The 18,811-nt window shown below is 36.5% G+C and overlaps 1 protein-coding gene across 1 annotated transcript in view; it reads right to left on the reverse strand.

Annotated features, from left to right (window-relative positions):
• The window catches only part of LOC145984093 (ras and EF-hand domain-containing protein-like), a 154,988-nt gene that overhangs the window by 55,602 nt on the left and 80,575 nt on the right, over positions 1-18,811 (reverse strand). The window lies entirely within an intron of this gene.

Consider the following 18,811-nt stretch of genomic DNA (forward strand, 5'->3'; position numbering starts at 1 on the left):
TTACTGCTACTATTTCTGGCTAAATGAACTTTGAAATATGATAATCGTCACAAATGAGGAACAGCAGATGCAGACCCGTAGCTAGAATTGATCTCCAGGGGATGCTCACAGGTTATCAGGTGGGCATTGTAAACCAAGCCCATTTTTAAAAAAAATAACAGTATTGAATGAAGGTAAATGTGTGTGTCGGGGGGGGGGGGGGGGTCATTAAGTTATATAAAATTTATAAATATCATAGAAATACTACATTTTTCTACATCTTTAAAACATCTCTTGAAGTGTTAATTGACTGATACTGAAATTATCCCTTACACACTTCATACTACTTTAGATGACAGATATTTATATCATACAGAACAAAATGCACAATATCCAATCACAGTGCATACAGTACATCAACCCCTGGCAGTAGCAATGAAATTCCCCTTTGTTTCCAAAATTTGTGATCTGTTGACCTTTATACAGATAACTAACTAGCTAACTAACTAACTAACTAACTAACTAACTCTCTATCCTTCCCAAACCCGAAGATTTATGGCTGCAGCAACACAGGCCTTCCATCCGTCCCTATCCTGAGCAAGATCTATATACTCTTTTCCATCTCTACCAATTTCTTTAGGTTCATCTGAACATTATCCCTCCATCTTCATCTTGGTCTCCCTACTGGTCTCTTACCATCAGGTTTCCCAACAAGAATTCTGCAAACTCTTCTTTCCTCTCCCTTTCATGCTACATGGCCTGCCCACCTAAGTCTTCTTGATTTAATCATTCTAATAATATCTGGACATGAATACAAATTATGTACTTCTAAATTATGTAACCTTCTCCACTCACCTGTCTCCTCATCCCTTTTAGGCCCAAATATTTTCCTAAGGATCTTATTTTCAAATACTCTCAATTTATGTTCCCCTTTCAATGTAAGGGACCAATTTTCGCATCCATATAATATTACAGGCAAAATTACTGTTTTGTATATTTTAACTTTTAGTTTCTTAGATATTAAACAAGAAGACAAAAGTTTATGAAGAGAAAACTAACATACATTTCCTGAATTTAGCCTGCTTTTTATTTCCTCTTTAATATCATTTTCATTTGTTAGTATTACTCCTAAGTACTTGAATTTGGAAACTGGTTCAAACGAGTTGTTATCATTAATTAGATTTTGATTATTACCTAACACCTGGTTTTGGCCTGTAAGCATATATTTAGTTTTCCATTTGCTAACTTACAAACCTATCTCTTTAGCTGCTTTGAAAAATGTTTCTTTTACCTTCCTAACAGCATATTCTACGGCAAAATTAAAGTGCAATGGAGATAATGCATCTCCTTGTTTTAACCCGTCATGAATTGTAAATATGTCAAACACATTCATACCCACACAAATTTTACTTTCTGTTTCACTGGTGCATACTTTTATCATATTAACAAGCTTCTTAGGTATTCCAAACTCGACTAATATATTATATAATTTATCTCTTTTTACTGAATCATATGCTTTTTTAAAATCAATGAATAGCTGATGGACATTTTTATTATATTCCCACTTTTTCTCAAGTGTCTGTCTGATGTGAAAAATTTGATCTGTTGTTGATCTGTTACGTTTAAATCCACATTGATAATAAAGATGCAAAGGAAATTTGCATGATGACATCAAAGTCACAGATTTCTGCCTAAATGGAAGGTCGCAACAGGGACAGTGAAGGTACTGATAAAGAAGCTCCCCTATGAAAGTCAGTAGAATAAGTTGAGTACCACACAACAGTACTGTGTGGTTTTTTGTCAGGATTTTGGTTCCTGATTCAAATTCCCCTGCCTGGTAATAGATTGCATCTACTTTGGAAAATGTAAGTGTTCCTATGGCAGTAGAAGTTATGCCTGGGTAGTCTACTCTATCTATCACAGTACCATGTTTTCTGATTTCTACTTGAGAGAACAAGTGTGGCACAAAATTATCTACTAGTTTTATATTTGCACCAGAGGGAAATGCCTCACCATTCTCATTTTTTACTACTTCAAATTTGATATACAAATCAGCCCTGTGAGGGTGTACAAAACTGTCCCCAACGTCCAAATCTATCTCAATCTCATGATTTCGTTCATTGAGATTAGCAAAATAAGATGATTTGGAGGGAAAGGCGTAATTTGTAACTCTCAATATCCTCCATGTTAATGGTTATTTTATATATTAATTTCTAGGATTGCTGTTGTAGAAGCACCTGCAAAATCTACTACTTCACCCTTTTCATTGGTTACTACTAACTCTATGTGGTCTATACGATTGTGGGATACTGGAAAATAGATTGGTGAGGAGGATGTGTAGATGATTGGCTCCATAAACTCAGAATTTGGTTTGAAAGTTGCTATGATTCCAGTTTGTTTGTGACTGCCTATGTTGCCATCAGAATTAGTAATCATTTCTTCTGCTACATTACAATGGATATTCAAAGTCTCTATGGCCAAGAATTTAGGAATATTGCCACCTATGTGTTTGATAGCAGGCTCAAGTTTTGTATTATTCTCAAAACCTAGTTGTTTACCAAGTGTACCCAGATCAACTGTATCAGTTGCAAAAACTAATTCCACCCTATGTGTAACAGAGTTTTGTGATAGTAACACTCCTCTAGCTAGATGAGCTTGTAATGTTGATAGATTATGCTGACCAGGAGTAATAATATGTTTTTCATTTCCTACTGCAACCCTATTATTGTGTTATGTGATATTAGGAATACAATACATACTGTAGAAAGCATGAAGAGCCATAGATTTAGTATAGATAATATCATTGTGTAAGATGAGTTTTAGTACTGAAGTCTCACTAGTGAGATGGAATACTCCCATGATGCTTTAGATGCCACAATGCTTTCTGAAAATCTTCAATTGATGGTTTATTTATTTGAGATAAGAAGGCCAGCATTGAAACACATAGGTGGCCACAATTTACATCCTCAAAACCCTGGATACGCTCGTCAGTATAATAGAGATTAGGAGTATTGAGATAACTAACTAAACCTGATGGTGGAATACCACCAAAAGAATCAAAAACAAAAGCTATGTTAGCTTGTTTGCAATAACAGATCCAGTGGGTGCCTTGATTTTTTAAACTATCCAAATTGACTACACCACATTTTTTTTCATATGGTCCCTTAATAGGTAGAGACACTTCTGAAGTGTTTCATTCCCTGTAATTCAATTAAATTTTCAATATCAAAGTTGGAGAGTGTTTCTATTTTTTTTATATTTTCTCAAAGCATTAATACCCTTGCCTTTCTTCTCCATTGCCAAATTATGATGTTTTTGCTCTTCTAGTTCAGCTTTGTTCTTCTTTGCGTCAATAACTGTTTTTGCTATAGCAGCACTACCCCCTGCTAGACTCCCCACAGCACCTAGAGCTGCTAAAATAGCTGGAATACTGAATATGAAACCACCAGTGTGTTTCTTTTTTCTGGAACTCTGTAAACTTTTCAACTGAGGTGTACTAAAAGTTAATTTCATTCCATGATCCTTACTCAAACAAGATTTTTTTTCTTCTCCTGTTGTTTTTTGGTGAGGAGACTGTCAAAGGATCCTAGAGATTTTAGATCTGAATAAGATACTTGGTATACAATACCTTTAGGTTTCATAATGATAGGTTTTTATATATATTTATTTAGGATTATAGTCCCCACCCTAATTTTTGTTTTGTATTCATGACAATGGTTGTACCTAATGCTGCTATTTTTTCACTTAATGAAGCATCTTTGCTGATTAGTCTTCCAAATGCTGCTTGCTCCAATTTTTGACCAGCTTCATGATGAGCACTAAGATTAGTATGAGTATTGTAGGCAATGTCATAGTCTTTACAAGCTGTATCCAAAGGATTAATTCCTCTGTCTCCTTTCTCCAGTCGTTGTTCTAGTTTAATCCCTGGACCACAGTTTTGGTAACCAGGTAAGTGCATTTCGAAATGAAGTTTGTCAATAATGTCATTAACTAAACCCTGGCCCTTCCAGAATTTAGGAGGTAGAGTATTAATAATTTTAATTAAGTATCCTATGCCTTTACTGTCATTTACAATAAAATTGGCTAGTTTAGCACTAATCATATCTACAATACCTTTTTTTCATTATGGAAATTATTGTTGCCAGCATTTTCTTCTCCTGCTATGACCAACAATCTATCTATGAGTTTTCTCACATCATCCACCCACACAAACTCTTTGAGTAGAGTATTGTAGTGTATAATGCCACTACCAGTTTTGAGTTGTTCCATATAGGTTTAATCAAATTCTTGTCTTTATCCTCACTGCTAGATTTAACTCTGTTCTGACTAGCATCATTGTTTTGGTACAGAGCATCAGACAGTATCGAAATTTCTGAGTAACTCTGGTAATCTTCATCTGTATCATCTTTGGGGTGTTTCTTACTGATGAGTTCCCACAGTGCCAGGATATCTAGACCAGCTATTTGCCCCACCCAAATTGACTTTCACATCATCCCCTTGAAATGTAACCCTAGATTTTCCAATTTTCCAGACTACTCCCTCGTCAGGTTCCATGGTTGGATACAATCCAAACACTTCATCTTTGACAAATTTCCCAGTACTCAGGTAATCTCTTGCCAAGGGACCTAACTAACATTTTTCTGATTCTCCTATGGCCTTAGTAGGTGGTTGTTGGAGTACTAGAGGAGTATGAATACTGAATAGTGGTGTAGGAGGAAAATCTGCATAATTTCTAGCAGCAAGAGGCACTAGCTCATTCATAAGATTCTTATTTTGTTCTGTAACACCCTTAATTTCTCTACCAAGACCTCTGATAGCATCAATAATTGGTTGATCCTGATGCTTGTGTTGTTCATAGTCTCCTCTATTTTCAGATTTCCAGCCTTTAAATCTTTTGGCCGGATAGTCAACATAAATTCAAATTGTCTTCAATTTTATGTTTTGTCATTTCTGTTTAGGGGTTATTTATAACGTCACAACGTATCTTATAATGACTCAACATTTATAAAATTGTTAATTTTGTTTCTATATTTTCTATTGTTTGGTTTTTGAGTCATATCAATTGTAGCAAATCCAAAATCATCTTTGTTCCAATAGGAAGAGCACAATTTTGAAAATTGACTGTAGTTTAAATCTACTTTTACATAATCATTATATACATGTTTAAGATTTGTGTGGTCCTGACGAAACAGACAAACTAGATTTGTATTATCACGAAGTAACTGTTTGGGAATCTTAGAATAAGTCTGAGCCAGATAAAAACAGTCTATTCCCCTGTGACGACCCTGAGTAAAAAAATTACGAATTTCATTTTGATTTTCTAAAATTACATCATCAAAGACTACAACTGAGTTTTCATAACAATTGTCAAGTGGTTTTATTTTTCATTTAAAGGTAGCTATGCCCAGTCCCTCATACAGTTTCATAAGCTGCTGGTATTTGGGTTGCTCCAAACTTTTTGAAAATATATACAGGTGTCTGTTCTTCCAGTCTAACCAATTGGGAGCAAGCAGAAAATTATCTACAAGTAGTGTAGTTTTTCCACAACCAGATGGACCTACAATGAGGATCTGAGATTGTCAGGGAGCAGCTCACCATTTTTCTTTATAGTTTCTAGTAAATCAGGCAAACGTCTTACCACATTCCATGTTGTTGTCATAGAATTACTTGGTCTGTGGGAATCCAACTATTTTCTGGAAGTCCCAGCCATTTCACTAATAACTTTTTGTTTCTTCTACGTAATACTTTCTCAATAAGATATGTATCTGGGTATTCAGTTTTGCTAAGTTCCTCTTCATAAAATCTTCCTTTCAATATTTCATTGCAATTGTCTTTTATTATATATGTATACCTGTTCCCTGGTAAGACTTCAACCACAGTGAACAACTCTGTACTCCAATTTTTAGTAAAAACCTTTTCAAAATAGTGTTTCAATTTACTAACTCTTACTTGATCTCCTATTTTGTACTTAGGTTTCTTGGTTGTATGTTGATATTTGGGACAGTAAACAGTGGAAATTAATTGTAGCTCATCAGATTTAGTTACCTCAGCAGGCTTCATATGTATGGTTCTATGTATAGAATTATTGTAATTATGAACAAGATCAGATAAAATTGTTACCCACAGCAAACTAAATTCTTTCCACATATGATTTTTTAGTGTTCTGTTGAATCTCTCAATTATGCTTGCTTTCAAATCACTGTATGTAGAATAATGTCTAATATCATGCTGGCCCATTAATTTGGTGAATGTGTAATTGTAAAATTATTTTCCTCTGTCTGTCTGTAAGTGATGAGGTATTCTGCCTTGCTCGAAAATAGACTTACAGGCCTCAGTAACACATGCTTCTGTTTTAGAGTTCAGAGGAACAGCCTAAGCATATTTACTGAAAATATCTATTACAGTAAGCAAATACTTAAAACCATGATTTATTTTATGCAAATTTTTCAAATTTCCTGTGTTCATTTCAACCAGATTTGCTTGCCACAGATGACCAATTCATTTTGTTATCACAGATAGTGGTTGTAGTTACGACGAGCTGGTCTGTGTAGTTCATTGACTATATCTTGTCTAGACATTGAGTCTGGTAAGATAAGATTACATAAAAAGGATTATCCTCAGGATACAATTGTTTGACTTCAAATAATAATTGGTCACCAGTTTCAACATTAAAGACAGACAATTGTTTATCTTCATGTATTTTATATTTATTGGTAGCATTATCCCAATATGCTATTATTTGAAGTGCTCTGAACACACCATCTTTTCTTTGCATGGTGAAGAGTGGCACCTTAAATTGTTTTCCCTTTTTCAAGTATCCAAACTTTAAAAATTGAATAGTACCATTGAGGAAAAATTCATGAGTTTGGGTATAGGGATATAATTTGTAAATATTACCAGCCTTAACATATGTCCAGTGCCCTCGTGTATTTGGAATTCTGTGAAGTCTGACAATCTTAACAGAGAATAACTGACTAGATTCTACTTCATCCAATCTGCTCAGCAATGGTTTCAAGTGTTCCCCTGTAGTAGGAACAACATCATAGCCAGGTTTGATTCTTAGCTGGTCTTTGTAATTACACACAGAGTCTGCACATAGAGTTGTTTAAATTCTTCTTTCAAATCATGAAGCTGTGTGGTGAAACTTGATAAGGCTGATTCTTGATTTGTTTCTATGGTCCCAAATTTGAAGCTTAATATTTGAAATAATCTGCTGTAAGCTCTCCATAAGTCTCAATTTGGAGCTTTGGCTAGAGAGATCATGTACTTGGCTTCTAATTTCCATAAACAGTGAGTGAAGTTCACTGATCATTTGGTTGGTGGGAAAAGTGGTAATAGTTTCTTGAATTTGTGCAATTTCCACCTGAATATTTTTTATATCCTCAGATTTGAGTATTCGATTTACTGCTCTTTTCACAGCTCTTAGTTCCTGAGAAGTAGGTAAGCTAGCTACAGTATTCTGGGTGTCGTCAGAGCTTCTTTTACAGCATCTAATTCAGTGGCATTAGCTACAGTACTTAAGGCATCTTGGAGTTGTTTTATGTCATTTTGTGTAAGTGTTGATTGCTGAAGTGTTTCTAATTTGTTTTGTATGTCATCTATCAAATGATGGAAATGGGATAATTCAGATTCAGTGTTCAGATTTTCCAGCTTAGTAATTTGTTGTTGGACTATACTCAGAGTTTCAGTAATGCCAGGTAATTCTGATTCCAGTATTTCCTGGACACTCATTAATTCATTTTTCATAGCTGCCAAAGTATCCTCAATGTGGGCTATGGTACTTTGAATTTTCCCAAAATCCTCGTAAGTCTCAAGCTGGAGTTTTAAGTATAGTAACATTACAAGCAATGGCATTAAGTTCACTATAGGAGGGTAGATTATTTATAAAATCTTCCAATATTTGAAGTTTGGCTTGGACTTCAGTTATAGCAGTGTAGTGTGCAGCTCATCTGTTTGTAGTTCAATTTCTATATATTTTCTAATGTAGGAATTTCAAAGGATTAAAACTGCTCACGCAAATCAGCAATTGTACTATCATAATCTTCTTGAGTTTTGATACTCTGGATGATTGCTTGTAGTTCTGTACGAATACTGTTTGTTTGATTATTTACTTGTTGTTTCAGGTGTTCTACATTAGTAGTTCGGGCTTGTCTGAATCTTTCAAGCTCATTTTTGAATTTGCATACACTCTCTTCTAAGTTTTGAAGATTGTCCATTGAGGCCAAATTAGTATATTTTTGCAGTAAGGATTTGAGTTCAGCAGCAATTTTGAGAATCGGATCCAGACACCGAGACTGGAGTCTAGCTATCTCAGATTGGAGACTAGAGTTGAGAGTTTCTTGTAATGCTCGTAGATCAGTACATATTTTTTTACTTTAATATCAAGTACAAGAATTTCATCACTGTGATCATTGTTTTTTGTATGACCATAAATATCATTAGGCATTTTGGTAATGGTTGTTTATTATAGGATAAGTGATTTTCAACTCTAAAAACAAAGGTATAAGTTTGTCGTAATCTGCCAGCAACTCTATATACAGACAATCATTTGCAGATATATCATATGTGGTGATAGTATTCATCTTATCATATTTAATACGATAGATATTACTCCCAGTAAATATTTTTATCTCACCCTTTTTCTCAGGATTTATGGTGAATTGTAGTTTCCCACCAATAGGGAATTTATAATAATTTAGATTGTTATTAAAAATATAAAATATTTTACCAGTATCATCATTGTATTCTGTTAGTATACTGTTCAAGTGAATAATTAGTAGTCCATTTAGTTTAGACAAGAGATTAGTGAGATTTGGTGAAGCTATCTGAAAAGGCACTTCCATAGCTTGTTTTCTAAACCCAAACAGATTCATGGTTATTTTATTGGCAAATATTACATTCCTTGCTATATCTCAGGTGATAGTGACCCCATGGTAATGTGTGTATCTCAGATGAGAGAATCTGTCTCTTGTCATCCTCTGAATCCAGGGCAATTTTTCTTATTTTGTTTGTGGTTAATATATGATCAACACTTTGGATTCTCTTCTCCTCCCTAAATTTGGGAGACTTAGTTTTGATACAGTTGTAATAATCATCAAAGAAGAGTTTATTCTCTACTATAGTTTTACCTACTTCCTTGGCTTTTTTGACAGTGTCTTGCTCTAATCTAATTGCATACATCTTTGCTCGTAATCCAATAAACTCTTTAATAATATCATTACTTTTTTCATCTTTTAGTTTGCCAGGTATTTTTTATTGTTGGAAGGAATATCAAAACTAGGAGGGTATGAAGATGTATGAAAATAATCAAACAACTTAGGGTGTTTTATGTCTTCAGACAGATTAGGTGTTTTGATATGATATATAAAACTATCTGTGTCCATATACAGAATTGATAGATCATCTTTATAAAAATGTTTCATTGCATCATAGTGAAGCTGCAGCATGTGTAGCTTGGACATATCCAGAACTGTAGATCCCTCATAGATAGGTTTGTTAAATTTGATCCATGGCTTCTCCATTTGAAAGAGTGACAAATCTTCATGATATATTGTTCTCAATTCGAATTTTGGATCTGTCACCAACTTATTACACCTTTTTGGATCAGAGACTAGTCTTACATCTATATGTTTCCTAATATTCTCCATGGTCTTACCATAGACAGCATTATTCATCAATTGGAAGAAATCTAAATCTGAAGTAGCTTCTGTTCTGTATCTTGTGTTAGTTTCAATATAAGGCCTCAACCACTCTGAATGCTTGAATGTAAGAACTCTTCGAATTTGCACCACATGAACCTTTTTCTCCATTAAAAATTTGATATTCTTATTGTGAATGATATATATATATATTTTTTTTAGATTCAAGGGTCATCAGAAGCTTCTTCTGTTTTGATTCAGGTTGAAACTTAAACTCAGTAGCTGGTGGCAAATCAGAAAATAGATTATGCAACTCATGAGGGAAATCAAGATCCATCTCAGCAAAGAAACCATACTTAGTACCATCAAAATTTTGTGTTTATTGATGTAGGATCTATCCACTCAAAATCACAATTTGGGAGTTTCTGCATCATTGAATAAGCATACAAATTATTTACATCAACATAGAAAATGTAGTTAGAAGGTTCATTTGGAATATATACTTTTGTCAAATGTGTATTGTTGGCCCTTGCATATCTTTGTGTGCATTGTAGCATGCCCCCACGTATAGCTTTCTCTATAAAAAGAAACATGTCTACGTATGAAATCAGCTCCGGTTCAATTTTTGTTTTGAGCAACATAGCTGACCAAGCTAACCCTGGGAGACTGTAAAAATGTGCAGGGTCCAATTCATAGATATTCATAGACAATTTTCTAAAAGCTTGGAATACATCAACAAGAATTGTCACATCCAATTTTAGATAAGCATCATGGTAATCTCCCAGTGTCCTACACCCTAATTTCTTCCACATTAGTTGTGCATGATGGTAATCTTTATCTGTTATATTCTTTTATCTGAGTTGGCTGTAGAACTCCTTTTGTGGAGGAAGAGATTCATCATTAAACTTAGTATAGTCAGTTACATATTCATATGGATAGACCAATTTTTGTCTAATATGTTCTATGCCTAAGCCAGGAAAACTATTAGTTGTAATTTGTCATTAGATAGTTTGCTGGCAAGAGAATCCAGGCCAGCAGAGAGAAATCGCATGGAGTCCATAAATTTCATCTTAATAGTACTGTTCTCAGAAATCTTTACTGTTTTGCTAAGACTAATGTTTCTCTCTTGATTTTCTGCTAGAACATCTATGTGCTCTGTATCATAACTTAGATGCCTAATTAAATAGTGGAAATCATAACCACTGCCATTATGAAAGAATATGGGAATAAATTTGTCTATGTATTTTGAGATTACAGTTGTTGCACAAAATCCCCAAATTTTCTCTCGTGAAATGACAATGGTGATAAACTTTCATATTACCATCTGTAAAATATGAATTACACTGTGGGCAGATCTCAGCTGTATCATATAATTGCTCTTCAGCAGCAGATAATGGTACTCTTGGTTTTGGCAGATAATACTTTACCAATTTTCCTTACTTTTTCTTTTATTTTTTGGAAAAAGTGTTTGACAGCATTAGGTCCTCTGTATACATAAGGCTCATTAGGTTTTAATGAATTATGCCACACAACCACATATCCATAACTACAGACCTCATGGAGCTGATAAGGTGTAGTAGAAGAGATTTCAGGATCAGAGTCTGAATAGTTGAATGGTTTAAGAAATGCCTCAAAATCTGCTATTATTATAGCTGGATGCTCCAACAGGGCCTTGTGTTGTTTAAATTTCTCAACCTCTTTTGCTTTGGGCATAATCATATGCACAGGCTTGTTCTCGCCACAGTATTGTTTGTGCTCTTCAAGTTTCTTGTTAGCAATTTCTGGATTATTAAATTTGACATAGTTCTGTTAAATACGATTATCAAATATAGCCAAACACCTATGACAAATCTTGATTTCCCTGGGATATTTAGTTATTTGGCTTCTATCCAGACGAGAGAGATTGTGAATAAAACAGTAATGGAAATTCTTGTCATCTGAAATAAGTAACAAATTGATGACTTCAGCATTATCATCGTCGACAGTACTTATTCTAAAAGTATATACAAAATTATTCTTCGTATAAGCATACACATTGATTACCAAGGATTGTTCTACCTGTTTTTCAAATTTTGTTATATCATATATAGCAACAGGATATTGGATACCTGACATAGCATGCTTAAACTTTGTTTCATGCTGTATGTAATGATGAACTAGCTCTGGATTGTCTTTCCCAGGAACTGGGTAAAGTTGTGCCAAGACACACCATAGAAAACACTTGTTATCTTTATTTTTTATATTGACCACTGCTTTCTTATTTTGAATATTCACTGAAAGAGGGACATAAGTAGAAGCAGAAAGAGGTAAAATTGACTTATTTTCAGTTTCAGTTTGTGTGGACTCCCACATAATTTCCAACTAGATCCTTTAGCCTCAAATTCCTCATGTTTTCTGAGTAATGTGTCCATAAGCTGGGCATGGATTTGTTCTAAATTATCTATATCACTCAAATATAGAGTCTGAGTCTTGGAACAATGGTGATGTATATGACATGTTTCATCAGGTTTCTCATATTCAGAGGATAGGATAATATAGAACTTAATAGATTTATTTTTCAGGAGTTCTATTATTGAAGATTTTATGTTCTTCAAGAAATTGTTGATATCACAATGTGGCTCTGATTCAAAAGGGTAATCATTGAGATAACCACCAAAAGCTGTTGCACTAGGTGTGATCGAAAATGTACTTTGTTTTGGTTCAGGACTATCAGTTGAAAATATATATGCTTCTCTTTTTCTAGGATTAGTCTGGCTAGTTGATGGTTGAGATTCACAACTCTTCTTATGTCTGTTTAGATTAGGTATACTAATAAGATTTCCACGATAGGGACAGGGTTGGGTTGGTAATTTAATTTTAAAATTTTCCCCGACCAAAATTTTCTTGGGGGGGGGGAAGTTTCTCTCTGTCTCTGTCTCTCTCTCTTTCTCTCTCTCTCTCTCTCTGTCTGCACTCATATCTAATATCAACAAACATATAAACACAATTTCGGATCTGCTCCATCGCTCAAAAAAATCCTGGGTACGGGCCTGTACATAATGATATCAAAACAACAGTAATATCTTGGCTTGAATTGTTACATGATTTTGCAATATACGTAATATGTTATTTATGCAGTAGTAACTTCAATTAATCCTTCTCTTTTAGTCATGCAGTGGAGGCACATAGTAATTTGGATCCCACTTTAAACAATGGGTCCAGTCCTGATTAGCTTTTCTGTGCATAAAGTGGACTTAAAAATATTAAAAGTTCACTCAAAGAAACAAACAAATAGCCACACTTATCTAATCAGAAATAAGGTTTTGGCATTAATCAAAGGGGGACTTCCTAGTTTGGCACCCCCTCCCACCTCCCAAGGGCAGCACCCCGGTCAGTTGCCCAATTCACTTGGCCCCTGTGGAAGCCCACGAGGGAACAGAAAATAAAAGGTTTATTCACTACTGCTATATCAATGAGGACCGATTGTAATTGGTAGGAAAAAGACAGAGAATTTGTGTTTTCGGAAGGGTGCCGAAACGAGAGGGTGCACCAAGATTTTACCCGGTGTCCAGGTGGGTCAGTCCGGCCCTGAGCTGAAGCTATTCTTTCGCTTTTGGTGGTACCTAGAACTTTAGTGGCTACCCTGGTGGGGTGGAGGTCACCTTGAAAAACTTAAATAGTACATGGAGTCGAGTGACAACTTGATTAGTATAGATAGGATATAGGTCTATTATTTTTTTATTTTTTTTAATGTGCGATTCCCCTAGGTTCATAATATTACCTAAACTTTTCACAGAATGCAAAGCATAGACAGGAAACAATGTGATAAAATGACAATAAAAATAGTTAAAATTATGTATGCAATGAGATGCCACATGATCTCTTCACAAATATTTTCAAGTTCGAGTCCCAGGCACATTCCTTTCCATGCCTCTTCATCAATCTGTTTTAATTATCATTCACCTTCAATGTCATGAATATCCAAAAGTGACAGAAAAGCAACACAGAATAAAAAGTATCCAAGTTCATACACAATGAAACTGGATTTTTTTTTGTAGCCAGTAGAAAAATGTTGCTCATGCAAAATGTTTGAAATTACAACCTTGGTGACAATGAAGTTCGACCAGAAAGGAATACGTGATTAAATGCACAGAGGCATAGGAGGTGGAATGGGTGACCCGTAAAAGTGATGCATGTGTGTAAGAGGAGGTGTGTGAGCAGGTAAGAATCGTGATCCTAGCATGTTGCACCCAAGGTCACGTAAAGAACGAAAACGGGGAACTATACGCTTGACATTGAACTTCGACCAGGCACCAGACCCATACGGAAAAATTCCAGATAGTGGCACATTCGACGGAAGCATGACGTCACGGACACGATAAGGGAGTCCGCCGTATATAAGCACGTGCTGTGCACCGAGGAACCGCAGTGCATCGTCACCATGGCCAGGAGCAAACCTATTGACAACACCGTGAGGAGAAGAGTGGTGGAGTTGCAACGGGATGGACTCAGTGAACTGGAAATAGGGAGGCAACTGAACTTACCCAAGTCAACCGTCCACTGCATCATCAAACACCACCAAAATACGGGTACTACAGAGCCAGGTAAGGCCCCCGGTCGAAAACGCATGCTGAGCGTGCGTGACCTACGGATATTTAGGCACTATATTCAGACCAACAATCATGTTTCTGTGGCCGAATTACGACTGTGGACTTGAGAACGCTTTCACATTGAAGTGTCAACCAGAACCATTCGCCGTTACCTACAGCGATGCGGTTACCGAGTGTACAAGGCGAAACGTAAACCCTTCCTTTCCATGTTGAACAAAGGCAATCGACTACGGTGGGCACGAATGTACCGGGGATGGACATTTCGGCAGTGGAACAGGGTTTTGTGGACGGACGAATCCATTTTCAATGTTGTGTATGGGAAAATACGGAAAACAGTCATTTGTCGGAAGGAGGAACAGAATGAATCAAAATGTTATGCACGTCGGGTACAGAAACCTGCGTCAGTGATGGTATGGGGATGCATGACGGCATCTGGGGTTGGCCCACTACACGTCTGTGAGGGCATTGTGAATGCACATGCCTATACACGCATACTGGAGCGGCATCTTCCCACAGTGCAAAGGCACCTGTTCCACAGGCGGTGTCTCATCTTTCAACACGACAATGCCAGGCCTCATACAGCACGGCTGACAAGAGAATGGTTGTCTCGCCATCACGTGCGAACTCTGCCATGGCCACCATCGAGTCCCGACCTCTCGCCCATTGAGAATGTGTGGCGTGTTCTTAAGCGACGTGTGCAACAGAGGGGACCCACGACAGTGGCTGCTTTTATCGCCTGCCTGCAAGAGGAATGGCACCGCATCGATGTGGAATACCTTGAACGACTCCTCCGCAGCATGCCCCGACGCATTGCCACAGTTATTCGCCGACGGGGCAGCGTAACAGCATGGTAAACAGGATCCCCTCTAACAGTGGTCGAACTTCAATGTCACGTGTAGATGGACGAAAATGTTTTATTTTGTGTGGACACCATACATTGCTGCGTTGCAGCGGAAATTTATGTTTTCCTTTGTTCCATGTAGCCTGCTGAATAAAATATGTTCAGCATATGCATGTGTTCTCCTTCTTTCACAACGCACACCTATATTTGTGACTGGTCGAACTTCATTGTCACTAAGGTTGTAATAGATATATCAAACAAGATGTCACTTGATACTCTTTCTTGTTTAAACTTTCCAAGGTATCATGAATATATCTCTAGCTAGACACACACTCTTAGTGGGTCACCGAGAATGTTAAAAATACCACCTGTAGGGGTTCTTTTGTCTATATTCAGTGATGTTAGAAGTTTATGCACTTTCTTCACAATTTTTATAATACTAACCTGTTAGAAATATACATATTCATGGAAACCAAAAACATTTTTTATGTCAATTTGAAAATGTTGTCCCAAAAAATTTCTTACAAAATTTGGAATATAAAAGCCCATCAAATGAGGTTTAATTTTCGAGATGCCTCTGTATAATACTTTAGCACGTCGAAACCTTCACATTTCAATTAACCCTGCAAATTATCAGTTACAATAATTTGCTGCATATAATAAGTTGTTATATGTTCCCTGTCTGTCCCTGCTTCCTATGCCCATGTGGTAACTGTCAACGTGAAGTAGACACCAATGGTCATCAATTGTCTTCCTGCTGTTGAACCATGCTGTGTACTGGTGGATGGTGGAAAGATTTCCCTACATAATGTTGGGTTGGGCTGGTTCAAGACCACTGCTTGGACAGGTGTGGGTGGGCAGTGAATAATATTTATGGTGGGCAGCATGCTCGCCGACTATGTGGGTGCTCCAGGGCTCGAGCACCCACATAAATAATCTTGTGGGTGCGCCGCACCCACAAGATTTGTAGTTTGATAAAAACAAAATAAAATAAATATTTCTCATCTGCCATTATCAAAAAATAATAAGCAATTTAAACATTGAGATGGAAGTTAAAATTTCTAACCTCTAAAACATAATTGTTTCAAATGTTTTTTGCAAAGGCAACCAAGCAACACATTCCCCCCTTCCTTGCCTGTCTCTGGCCAAGTCAAAGGCAGTCCCCACAATAACAATGGAAGTGTATTGTATTGTGAATAGAATCCCATCTTTTCGGCTTGCTTTGATGTTTCCTTACAAATGACACACTACAACACGCCCACTCCATTCGTCAACAATTGTTTTAAAATAACTACTTGCCAATATTGAGCACTAATAAAGAATAAACCGAAACACAAGGAAGCCGATTCTGACCGACTACCTCAATAGTTGATTTTTTCTTCTTTTGTTTGTTTCAATCAGATAAGAGTGGTGTGGTTTACGATTTCAGTCAAGTTGTTTTCATGTTATCTGGATTGTTATAGTTTTGTTTGTTCTCCGAGAGACAATGGCTTGGAAGGACACGGAAGCTTAGATTGTAGACTGGAAAGTTCTCATTTTCAGAAAAAAGAGATGTTACCGTGTTAATAGTTAGTACAAAGAAGAGGGTCTACTGACCGGATGCATGGAGCAAAAGCTCTTCGCCGGGCAAAAATTTTCGCAATTTTCAAACATGGCACGGGACGCTTGTGGAAAGCTGAAACACAATGATGAGTATTGCTTCTTTACATACATTCGAATTCGAACAGTAGGTTTGCTAGTCACTATGGATAAATTCGTCATACGTTTGTCGTCGTCATCACAGGTGGATATTACTGACAATGAACATAGTGAAAAGCATGTTCAGTCAAAAAATAAGGAACCCAAGAATGTGTCTTCTTCCAGTTCCTGTAGTACATTAGCAACAAGTGTCAAGAAATCGTTAGGCAGGCCATACCATGAAGGATGGAAAAATACATTTCCTTAGATTTATTACGACAAAGAATTGGACAAAGTGTTCTGTAGTGTGTGTAAAAACGCTTTTTATTCCAGTATAGTGATTCCGTCGGCAACTGCTACTTCTGCAGACAGGGATTCGTGTAATGCATTTGTTCGAAATGGATTTTCCCAGTGGCAAAAGGTTTGGTTTGGTTTGATTTGGTGTTTGAAGTCCACTTTATGCACAGTAAGGTTAATCGGGATTGGACCTACAGTTTAAAGTGGGATCTGAACCACTATGTGCCTCCACCAGGTATCGAACCCAGGACCCCTTGATTACAAGGCGACGACGCTACAACTGCGCCATCGGGAAGGCCCCAAAGTGGCAAAAGGCAATTGAACGTTTCAGGGTTCACGAAAAATGTACACTTCATCGTTTGTCTGTGACTGATCTGGCAACTACGAAACAAGGAACCAATGTGTCATATCTTATCTCAACACATAAATTAGGAGATATGAAAAATGCAAGCAAGGCGATTTTAAAGATAGTAACGTCCCTCCAATTTTTAAGTCAGCAAGGAATTGCAATTTGGGGTCACACCAATGAAGCATCAAATATTCATCAGTTGCTGCTGCTTAGAGCAGAAGATGCCCCTGAGTTGAAATCTTGACTGCAGCGAACTACATATAAGTGGGTTTCTCATGATATATTGAATGAAATTGTCTCTTTATTATCTAGCAACGTACAGCAAAATATTTTGAAATCTATTAAGGCGGCACAATATTTTTCTCCCATTGTAGATGAGACTTCCGACATATCAGTGAAGGAACAAATATCCATATGCTTCAGATTTGTCGATGAAAATCTTCAAGTTGAAGAAGTGTTTATGGGCTTCTATGAAGTAGCTTCAACAAGTTCTAGGACATTGTTTGAAGTAGTCCAGGATGTCATAAGACGTTTATCTCTCGACATAAAATACTGTTGTGGTCAATGTTATGATGGCACAAGTAATGTCAGTGGACATTTAACAGGATTACAAAGTAGGATTACTCAGTTGGAGCCAAGAGCTATATTTGTTCATTGTTCGCGCATAATTTGAATTTGGTAGTGCAAGATGCGATGTAAGGTATGTGTGAGACTTTCTGGTGATTCTTCGTGAATTAATATCATTTGTAAGACATTCGCCAAAGAGGCTAGCAGTGTTTCAATCGCTACAAGAAGACAACGAAGATGGTGTTGTAAAAAACATTCCCAGACTGACTTTGCGACCATTCTGTCTCACAAGGTGGTGTGTGAGGGTAAAATCACTACAATCGTTGGAAAGTAATTATGACGTTCTCTTGAAATTTTTGGAAGATCTGTCAGAATAAAAAAGTGAAGTCGGTGGGAAGGCTAGTGGATATTTTTCAAACCTACATCAATTCAGATTTCTTATTTTCCTGAAAATGTTAATTTCAGTTTTCGGCAGGATTCATTCTTCATTCTTCTTTTCAGAAGAAATCATAGTAATACCGAGAAATCAAAACTTTGGTGGAAACTTTGTCTGCAAGTTTAGCTTCACAAAGGGATATATTTTTTGAGTTGTGGAATGAAACCATGAGGAAAGCGGAAAAATTGAACATTGATGAACCAGTTTTGCCTAGAAAAAGGAAGATGCCAAAATGCTACGACGAAGGTAGTGATCGTCATACGTATCAAAAGCCTGAGGAAATGTACAGACAAATATTTTTTGAAATAATTGATGTGGCTGTGAATTCGCTAAATCGTAGATTTCAAACAAAGGTTTTGGAACTTATTTCACAACTTGAAGCTTTTGCTATCGGTCAAATTGGTGCTGATTGAATTCTGCAGTTCTATGGGACAGACT

This window comes from Lepisma saccharinum, chromosome 2 (genome assembly GCF_977018435.1).
Source record: "Lepisma saccharinum chromosome 2, izLepSacc3.1, whole genome shotgun sequence".
Taxonomy (NCBI): domain Eukaryota; kingdom Metazoa; phylum Arthropoda; class Insecta; order Zygentoma; family Lepismatidae; genus Lepisma; species Lepisma saccharinum.